The sequence below is a fragment of the Ovis aries genome, chromosome 2 (genome assembly GCF_016772045.2).
Source record: "Ovis aries strain OAR_USU_Benz2616 breed Rambouillet chromosome 2, ARS-UI_Ramb_v3.0, whole genome shotgun sequence".
Taxonomy (NCBI): Eukaryota; Metazoa; Chordata; class Mammalia; order Artiodactyla; family Bovidae; genus Ovis; species Ovis aries.
Window position 1 is genome coordinate 144472061 of NC_056055.1, and position 10241 is coordinate 144482301.

The window sequence follows — 10241 nt, forward strand, 5'->3', positions numbered from 1 at the left end:
AATTATATTAATCTTTTTTTTCCAGGGTCCCTTGGATTTATGTCAGGATAAAACGAAATATTTATTCTCAATGGAAAACTCCATTTATAATGCTTATAGTTTTGATGAGTTGGATCTAAACATGCATTTTACAATTTCACCAATATAGATGGCATAAGGTGACTTAGTTGGAATTCACTGGCTTCTTTCTGTTCAAGCCAATTTTCTTTGCCAACACCACAGAGAAGTCAAATATTACTATGCAAAGTCCTTAACCTTTTTATGTACCCATTATATAATTATTGGCCAAATATATCTATTGATATGTATTATATCTAAATGATCTTATGGTCAGAAGCATCTTCAGCTGTAAAAAATATATATTTTTAAAAATATACCTAGCTAAAGGATCTTCTGAAAACATTCAGAATTTAGTGTTGCTAATATAATCTGATAGATTTCTGAAATAACTACTTTCACAAGAAAAATCCTCTTATTATTAAACCTCATGATATAATTTTGTTAAAAATAGAATTAATCAAGTTGGACACAGAAATAACAATAACCAAGAAATTAAAGAAACTTAAATTCACCAATAAGTGATATTAAATCACAAATACATGATACTAAATCACCAGTAAGTAATCCTTTAGTAAAGAAAAACCATTTGTGTGGAGAGAAAAATGAGTATTCTGCATTCTGCATTTCAAATACTGTAGTTAAAAGATAATGGCTATATAAACTTATGCATTTTACTAATTTTCAAATAACTGGAATACAATAAAATATCAAAAATCATTCTTGTAAATTTCAAACTACTAGTAGTAATCATAAAGAATGTCCTTGCTGACCATTTTTTGAGGACATGGAAAATGTAAAACAAAAGAAATGGATCAAAAGTTCTGACACTTGACTTTTAATATAAGTTCTGATATAAAACTAGCAGTGTAATCTAGGAAAATCAATTCTGGCCCCTCAGATTCCTCCTCTATTTCAATGGGGATGCTGGATTAGGGATGTTGTCTCTAGTAATACTTTAATTCTAGTAATATTTTAATTCTACAGTTTTATGTTCAAAATCAAATTGCCTACTCAAAATGAGTAATTATATGAGTAATATTTAAAGAAAAATGCATATTGTCAATATACCATGTAAATGATTACTCAGACAACTTTAAATAGAAACACAAGGGACTTCCCTAGTGGTCCAGTGGTTAAGACTTCATCTTCCAAAGCAGAGGCAAGGGTGTGGTCCCTGGTCAAGATCCAGTGTTGTGGGGTGTGGCCAAAAATGTTTTAAAAATAAAAACACATTTCACCTTGACTGTAGTCCCATTAATGAAGAAGCCTCCTTGGCCTCAAAGATTTTATATGACAAAGGTGAAGAATGTTTTAAATAATTGAAAGGATGGTTATTATTTCTTTCCTGTAGTGTTACATATTTCTAAAAGAGAACATCTGATATATAACAGAAGAGATTAAAACAACGGTATCATTAGTTCTAAATAAAATTGTCTTGAACTACAAGTAATGACAACTACTTCTTTGCCATTAATATTTGCCACAAAACTTCAAGAAGTTGGGCTTATGTCTTATATTCCCTAGAGCACTAATTTTTACAGAAAAGAATAAAAGATGCACGTCATTCTCTTATAACAACACCCAAAATGATTTATTCTTTCACAGAGAAGCCATTTATGATTTGATGCATCCAAACTTATTGTGACTGACCTCTTATCATGCATCTTTCCATCTGCAATATTTCTTCTCTCTGCTTCTCTGCAGTCTTTCTGCCAGCTGACACACTGAAATCCATATCTGAAATCTTCTAAAACTAACAGCACCCCATTAGTCAGAGAATCCATTTCCATATCTTATTACAGAGTTTAAAAAAAAATCTCTGCATAAAGTGCCCCTCACATATCCCATACTATTATCTATCATTGGCCAACACTTCCCAACCCATGCCTCCTCCCCACAGAATCCATAATCTCCAATTACACAACTTTTTGATATCTCTCCTGTCTTGGCACATCCTACAGTCTTTGCCTGAAATGTCTTTCTCTCTCTTCCCCCTGAAAAATTGTTACTTCAGTTTAGCTCAGTTCAGTCACTCAGTCATGTCCGACTCTTTGTGATCCCATAGACTGCAGCACGCCGTTTCCTTGTCCGTCACCAACTCTCGGAGCTTGCTCACACTCAGGTCCATTGAATCAGTGATGCCATCCAACCACTCATTCTCTGTTGTCCCTTCTCCTCCTGTATTCAATCTTTCCCAACATCAGGGTCTTTTCCTATGGGTCAGTTCTTCACGTCAACTGGTCAAAGTATTGGAACTTCAGCTTCAGCATCAGTCCTTCCAAAGAATATTCAGGGTTGATTTCCTTTAGGATGGACAGGTTGGATCTCCTTGCAGTCCAAGAGACTCTCAAGGGTCTTCTCCAACACCACGGTTCAAAAGCATCAATTCTTCAGCACTCAGCTTTCTTTATGGTCCAACTCTCACATCCATTCATGACTACTGTAAAAACTGTGACTTTGACTAGATGGACCTTAGTCTGTACAGTAACGTTTCTGCTTTTTAATATGCTGTCTAGGTTGGTCATGACTTTTCTTCCAAGGAGCATGAGTCTTTTAATTTCATAGCTGCAGTCACCATCTGCAGTGATTCTGGAGCTCAAGAAAATAAAGTCTGTCACTGTTTCCATTGTTTCCCCATCTATTTGCAATGAAGGGATGGGCCTGGATGCCATGATCATCATTTTTTGAATGTTGAGTTTTAAGCCAGCTTTTTCACTCTCCTCTTTCACTTTCATCAAGAGGCTCTTCAGTTCCTCTTTGCTTTCTGCCATAAGGGTGGTGTCATCTGCATCTTCTAAAAACTGGCTCAAATATCATCATCTTTTATGAAGCTTCCTCAGACTGCCCTAAAACCTTTCTCCTCAGACTTCCTTAAGTACATCTAGGACGGCATGAACCATACTGTGCCATATTACCTCCTTTGCACTTATCTTTTCTAATAGACTGCAGTACATCCAAGGTATGGGACACATTTCATTAATTTTCTCACCCTTTTACCCTTTATCAGCAATAACTGAAAGGTATGTGACTATCAGTTTTCACATATATTACTAGAATTGATTCTTACAGGAACATACAAAAAAACTTAAGTGCCAAACAATAACACTAGTAAATTTTCTTTCAACCTTATTGAGAATGATTCTCAAATTTATCATCATCTAAATTCAGATAAACCACTGTCACAATTAATTACAAGATATACAAATATCTCAGAAATACCTTTTAACTATAGTTTACAAGTAATGCCAATTGCCTAACAAAAACTATTGAAACAAACAAACAAACAAAAATCTTCATTTCCATTAATTCTGTCAGTGAAAGAATAGATTTCTTTAGTGGTTCTCAATTAGAAATATGTTGCATGAATAAAATTGTAGTCAGGTTTTATTTCACTACCTTAATCATGTACATATTCTTCACCTGCATAACCCATAAGTACTCTGATAATACACTGATAACTAGGATTTTGCTTATACTTCCAGCATACAATGGGACAATTACACTAAAACCCTTCTGTCACAAAATATCTAGAAATGGGTAATAAAATTTTTACCAGAAAACAAGGGAAATTCTTTACAGGTGATAGTAAAGGTAAGCTGGCACTTAAGTCAGCGGCTCTTCTGTGGGCTTCTATTGATCCCAGTGACCTATAGCTTGGTTTTAATTGCCTGTGTACAGGGAACAGAAAACAAAGATTTAGATCCAATGTGGATTAGAGATCCTGAATAAATTCAAGACCCACAAAAAGTTACACACTTAATGAAAGCATTTTTAAAGATCAAGCTTGCAAACACAGATCAAAAGAAAACCTTAGCCGGGAAATGTTTCTGTCCGGTCTTAACTCTGGTTTACAGAAAAAAAGTCTCTCTAATGATGCACAGTTATAGACCCAGAATTCACTTGTATTTATGGTCCAAACTAATACCAGTGCCTGGGTACAAAAGGCAAGGCAAATATTCAATTTAAAGCAGACATAAGTTGCTGGTGGTCCCAAGATCCTGGTAGAAACTAACTGAAATCTTTTCTAAAAGGCCACACCCCAGGTCAGGCCTCAGTGATTTCCCACAAAGTCCCAGGAACATGAACTCACACTAGAGAAATAACAAAACAATGAGAAAACACAGCTACATAGTGAAAGAGGGAGCTGAATTTCAGATAGAAATTTACAGTCTTAAAAGCTGAGAGCACAGAGTTTGAAACAACCAGAGCAGCTGGAAAACGACAGAACCGTATAAATCTGGCTGATCCCTTAAGTTTGCCCATGTGTGACAGACTTAAGCAGCCATGTTGTCTTAAACATCCAGGGTTTTCAGTTGTTGCCCACTGCAGGGAAGATAAGAGTCTGCAGTTGAACTCATCATATACTCTTCAGAGGAACAGAGTAGAAGCCAGAGAATCTGCAAGATATCTTTCACAACACTCAAAATAAAAGGCATACCACGGAAGCCCAGGTGTTGGACTTAACAGGTAAAAGTTCTGAAGCAGTCATATAGTTGTATTAGGGTCTGTAAAAGAACATATGCTTATCTCCAGTTAAAATAAATTAATTGATTAAAAAAAGAATATACACTTATAATGAATGGACAGATAGAAAATATTGAAAGAAAATTAGAACCAATAAAATTAACCAAAAGAAAACTTGATAATTGAAAATACAACTATCTAACATAAAACTCTAATCCAGCACATTAGAAATTATAGAGGAAAATGTCAAGAACCTTGGAGATCAATAAAAATCATCAAATCTAAAAATATACTTATTTATAGCTTAAGAATTTAAAAAAAAAATTATAAATAGCTTGATAATATAAAAATACCACACTGAAGAAACTGTGAGATGAAGCTAAAGTAGTAGTTAAAGGCAGATAAATTTAAATTTACAGCCAGAAATCTTTTTACTAGAAAATAAAATGGCTAAAACTTAGTGAGTTCAGGAGTAATTTAAAAACAAGAGAATAATTCCAAGGAAGCCAAAAATAAGAAGACAAGTAAATAGTAGGAACATAGAGAAGAAAACTTAATGAAATATTTTTAAAGTGATAGAATAAAGAAAGACAAATTTGTGTCTTAAACTTAATGTCTCTTGCAAGACTGATCAAGAAAGTAAACAACATAAGCAAAAATTACAGGTACTGCCAAGATTGAAATAATAATAGAGGATACAACAAACTGCTTTTTTTTTAAATTTATGAAAAATAGAATGAATACATTCTGAAAAAAAAAGCACACCAACACTGACAATAAAGTAATTTTCACATTGTTAAAATATTTGAATTATAAAAATTTTTGAAAAATTATAACCTTTAAGAAATTTCAGTTCAGTTCAGTCACTCAGTCGTGTCCAACTCTTTGCGACCCCATAAATTGCAGCACGCCAGGCCTCCCTGTCCATCACCAAATCCCAGAGTTCACTCAGACTCATGTCCATCAAGTCAGTGATGCCATCCAGCCATCTCATCCTCGGTCATCCCCTTCTCCTCCTGCCCCTAATCCCTCCCAGCATCAGAGTCTTTTCCAATGAGTCAGCTCTTCACATGAGGTGGCCAAAGTTGGAGTTTCAGCTTTAGCATCATTCCTTCCAAAGAAATCCCAGGGCTGATCTCCTTCAGAACGGATTGGTTGGATCTCCTTGCAGTCCAAGGGGCTCTCAAGAGTCTTCTCCAACATCACAGTTCAAAAGCATTAATTCTTCGGCACTCAGCTTTCTTCACAAGTCCAACTCTCACATCCATAATGACCACTGGGAAAACCATAGCCTTGACTAGATGGACCTTAGTCGGCAAAGTAATGTCTCTGCTTTTGAATATGCTATCTAGGTTGATCATAACTTTTCTTCCAAGGAGTAAGCGTCTTTTAATTTCATGGCTGCAATCACCATCTGCAATGATTTTGGAGACCAGAAAAATAAAGTCTGACACTGTTTCCATAAAAAAAGAAATTTAATCAGTAGCTTTTTAAAAAAGAAATGCAATCAATGGTTAAAATTACACATCCGAATACAAAGAGACTAAACACACTTGGTTTCAAATTTCAAGCAAATTTCAAGGAAAAGACAGGCATATACAAACTTTTCCACAGATCAGAAAAAGAAGAAACATTCCCAAACCATCCTATAAGCTAAACTAAACCTTGATACCAAACCGAAACAAGGACAGTAACACAAGGAAAAATTACTGACCAATTTTACTCTTCACATAAGTGAAATATATATATAAAATAGGTGAATCTTCTAGAATAAGTGAGTAAGAAACTCACCAGCTAAGTAACTGTTTAAGTGATCAAAATTATTAAACCAATTGTTTAAGGTCTCTGGAAACTGTCCTAATAGCACACAGAAAATAGAGAAACATTCCTTCAAGAAAATCTACTAAATATCAGAGAAATACGCGGGGATGTGGCATTTGAACCACAACTCACTCTCTTCCCCTCCCCAGTTCCATGTTCCAGGAACACTTGAAGAAACAGGACTCCCTCTGTCCCTAGTGTTCAGTCCCAAGAGAAACGGGCTGCCTTCATTTCTCATCCTCAACCCAGTCCCTACCCTCAGCCAAATACTACAGAATTCTATTCCAGAGAGGCTTCCCTGAGAGGACCAGGTGTCTCTTCTCTCACCCAGTCCCCATCTGCATTGCACAAATGCTGTCCCAGGTATGACAGACTTGAGGAATACCTGGAGTTCCAACTACAGCCACTACAGCTAGTACCTGGGGCCCCAACTACACTCACTATAGCTCATGCAGACGTCAGAGTTTCCACTCCTGGAGCGGCATGTCTGGACCAGGGGCTACCACTCACCATCGAGTGCCCACTCCTAAAGAAGGAAGTCATCTAGAGAGAAGCAGAGCCCAACCTTCAATTCAGTGGCAGTGGTATGGGGGTCCTATCCAGACAGATAGGCCAACAGGAGAAAAAGCTCTATGACAGTTCCTGAGAAGATTAACATTGCTTGGAACTGAACTCCATGTCTAAGGGTGTTATGGAAAAACAAGAGCTATCTAGGAGGAACATTTAGTTAAGAGGAAGCTAGTAGCTCCATGAAGGAGAAGGCAATGGCAACCCACTCCAGTATTCTTGCCTGGAGAATCCTGTGGACAGAGGAGCCTGGTGGGCTGCTGTCTATAGGGTCGCACAGAGTTGGACATGACTGAAGCAACTTAGCAGCAGCAGCAGTACCTCCATGATACAAGCAGAACAGTGAGCAGCCATTAGTTTTATAGAGTGAACCAAGTAATGAGAAGGCCAAAGAGCCCTATTGAGACCACAGCCAGGTCTATGGGTCAAGAAGGCTGTATCTGTGCAGCAGGCCTTACCCAGTCAGGAGAAATCAGAACAGGACATGGGGCAGACATGTAAGTACTCTCTGAACTGCAGGCAAACCCATCAAAACAGGATGGAAGGCTCACTTGCATGAAGGGTTTAAGGGCGACCTTCAACCAAATACTGACTGAAAAATAAACTCCTAGAAGTTTATTTTCATCCAGAAGTGACTCCTAGGAGGTGAGGATTAAAAAAATTCAGACTCATCCCTGGCCGTCTGAAAGACTGTGTGCGTGTTCAAGGTTGTACTTCCTCAGCAGAAATCAGTTAGAAAAACTCCTAACTACCAGTTCCTGTCGAAACGTGGGGCCAAAGTCCCTGGCCTGGGAAAACAAGCCTCCAAGCCAAACACACAGCCAGTGGTGAAGTAGAAAAAATTAACTGGCCAAGGAGGCTCAAGCAGAACCTTTGATCAATTAAGTAGCTAGTGCTGATGCTGACCCCAGGGTAATATCAAGTTATCCAGGCTGAGAGAAAAATAAGGGAAAACAACCTAAGCAGAGAAATTAGAGGCTACACTAAGGAAACAGACTTTACAAAATTAAGTCAGCCAAATCATTAAGCAAATAAACATTTAAAGTTAAAAAAAAACTAACAAACAAGCAAATCATACCACAGCAAACTACAGAATTAAAAACAATAACTACAGTGAAAATTTCATTACAGGGGTTCAACAGTGAATTGGATCTGGCAGAACAAAAAAGTCAACAAAGCTCAGGATAGATGGATAGAGATTATACCACTTGAAAAACAGAGGGAGGAAAAAATGAAGAAAAATAAACAGCCTCAGAGAAATGTGAGACACCATTAAGCATACCAACATATGTGCAACGGTCATATTGAAAGGAGAGGAGAGAGAAAGAGAGAAAACATTTAAAGAAATAATGGCTGAAAACGTTCCAAATTTAAAGAAAGCATTAATCTACACAAGAAAATAATAAACATTGGCAAGCACTTGGAAAATCTGGAACTCTTTCACAATGCTGGTGGGAATGCAAAATGGTGCGGCTACAAAGGGAAAGCAGAATGAGGAGTCCTCAAAAAATGAAAAAATAAAACTGCCATACGATCCATCAATTCCACTTCTATTTGTCCAAAAGAATTGAAATCACAATCTCAAAGAAATATCAACACTCCCATTTTCACTGCAGCTCTATGCAAAGTAGTCACGGTATGGAAATAATCTATTAATACATGTGCATTGACAGATGAGTGGATAAAGAAAGTATGGTATGCATATACAATGGAATAGTATTTAGGAAAGTTCTCCAATATGGGACAACATGGATGAACCCTGAGAACATGATAGGAAGTGAAATAAAACATTCACAGAAAAACAAACACTGTATAATTCCACTTATACGCGGTAGCGGAAGAAGGCAAATTCATAGATGCAGAGACTGGAATGGTGATTGGGCCAGGGGCTGGAGGAGGGGGAAATGAGAAGTTAAAACAGGCATGAAGTTTCAATTAAGCAAGATGAATATGCACTAGAGATCTTCTGTACAACATAGTAGCTGCAGTTAACAATAATGTTTTGTACACTTTAAAAATGTGTTGAGGGTAGATCTTAAGTGTGTGTATAATAAAATTTTTAAAGATAAAATCTTGCTGATTTACTTAAGAGTTGGCATATAGTCTTTTTCAGTAAATATTCCACTCGTCTTTGAAAACAATGTCTATTCTCCTATCGTGAGGTACAGAGATTTATAGTGTTTACGCATCTCTATATTGACCTCTTGTCTGCTTATTCTATTAGTTACGGAGAAAAGAAGGCTAAGATCGCCCATATAATTGTGGATTTGTCACGCTTAAATCTGGTCATATTTCACTGTGCACGTACCAGGTCCAAGATTCAAAGAAGCCAAAAGAGAACACCCAAAGGATGAGTGGCCTGCCAGAGAGGCTGGCTCCTGCCACGCAAAGCCGAACACCAGCCTGGTCCAGGACCCAGAGAAGATGAAGAAGGAGGCCAGGCGGGAGCTAGAGGAGTCGCAGGTCTAAGTGCTATCCGGGGCCTACAACGCAAGCAACCCCAGGCACAACCTGGACCCATTGCTTGAGGCCACGCTCCATCTCACGGTGCAAACAGGGTGGGCTGCTCAGGTTCTGCGCGTGGACCTCGCTAAGCTGAAGCCGGCCGCAAAGGGAATTCTGGGAAACGTAGTTCCCCTTATCTGAATTCGTTCCATTTGAAGTTTCCACACCAGGCTAAGTCTGCAGGACCCAAGACACTCTTAACACAAGAGTATTGATAATTTATCTGATTCAGGATCTGGTTTAAGCCGCAAAACTGGAAGAGACTGCCTTGAAAGAAAATGTAGAAAAGTGAGAGGTTATTGTAGCAGCCCAGTACCATTACCAGATAGAGCCACAGAGCAAAAATTTAAACTTATCTTCTTGGAACAGAGCTTATTTAAAGGAATAAGTATATATGCTAAATATTGCTGAGAATTTGTGGCAAATTAAGTCAAATCCCCTAATGAATTAATCTGGTAAATTTAGGTTTGAATAATATATAGCACACATCTTTGTTGTCTAACCATGAAGTGATTTTTTTCCTGTGAGTGACATTTTAAAATTATATAGTAAGTCTATCTAAACAAAAAGCAAAGAAAGAAACATTTTTTCCTTTCAAATATTCATAATGTATAGCAACAATATTCCCAGGCTAAGACAGTTGTTTGACTTTCCAATGATCATTAATATTTAAATCATCTCAGGGAATTGGAGAACTAGAGACAAAGTTAAAGTTAACGCAAAACAGGGGAGGAGGAGGTGAAACTATGTGCCAGTGCCAGAAAGACCCTTGTGATATGGCTCTTTGTTTATGAAATCAGGTTTGGAGTGCGTGGCTTTGGGGT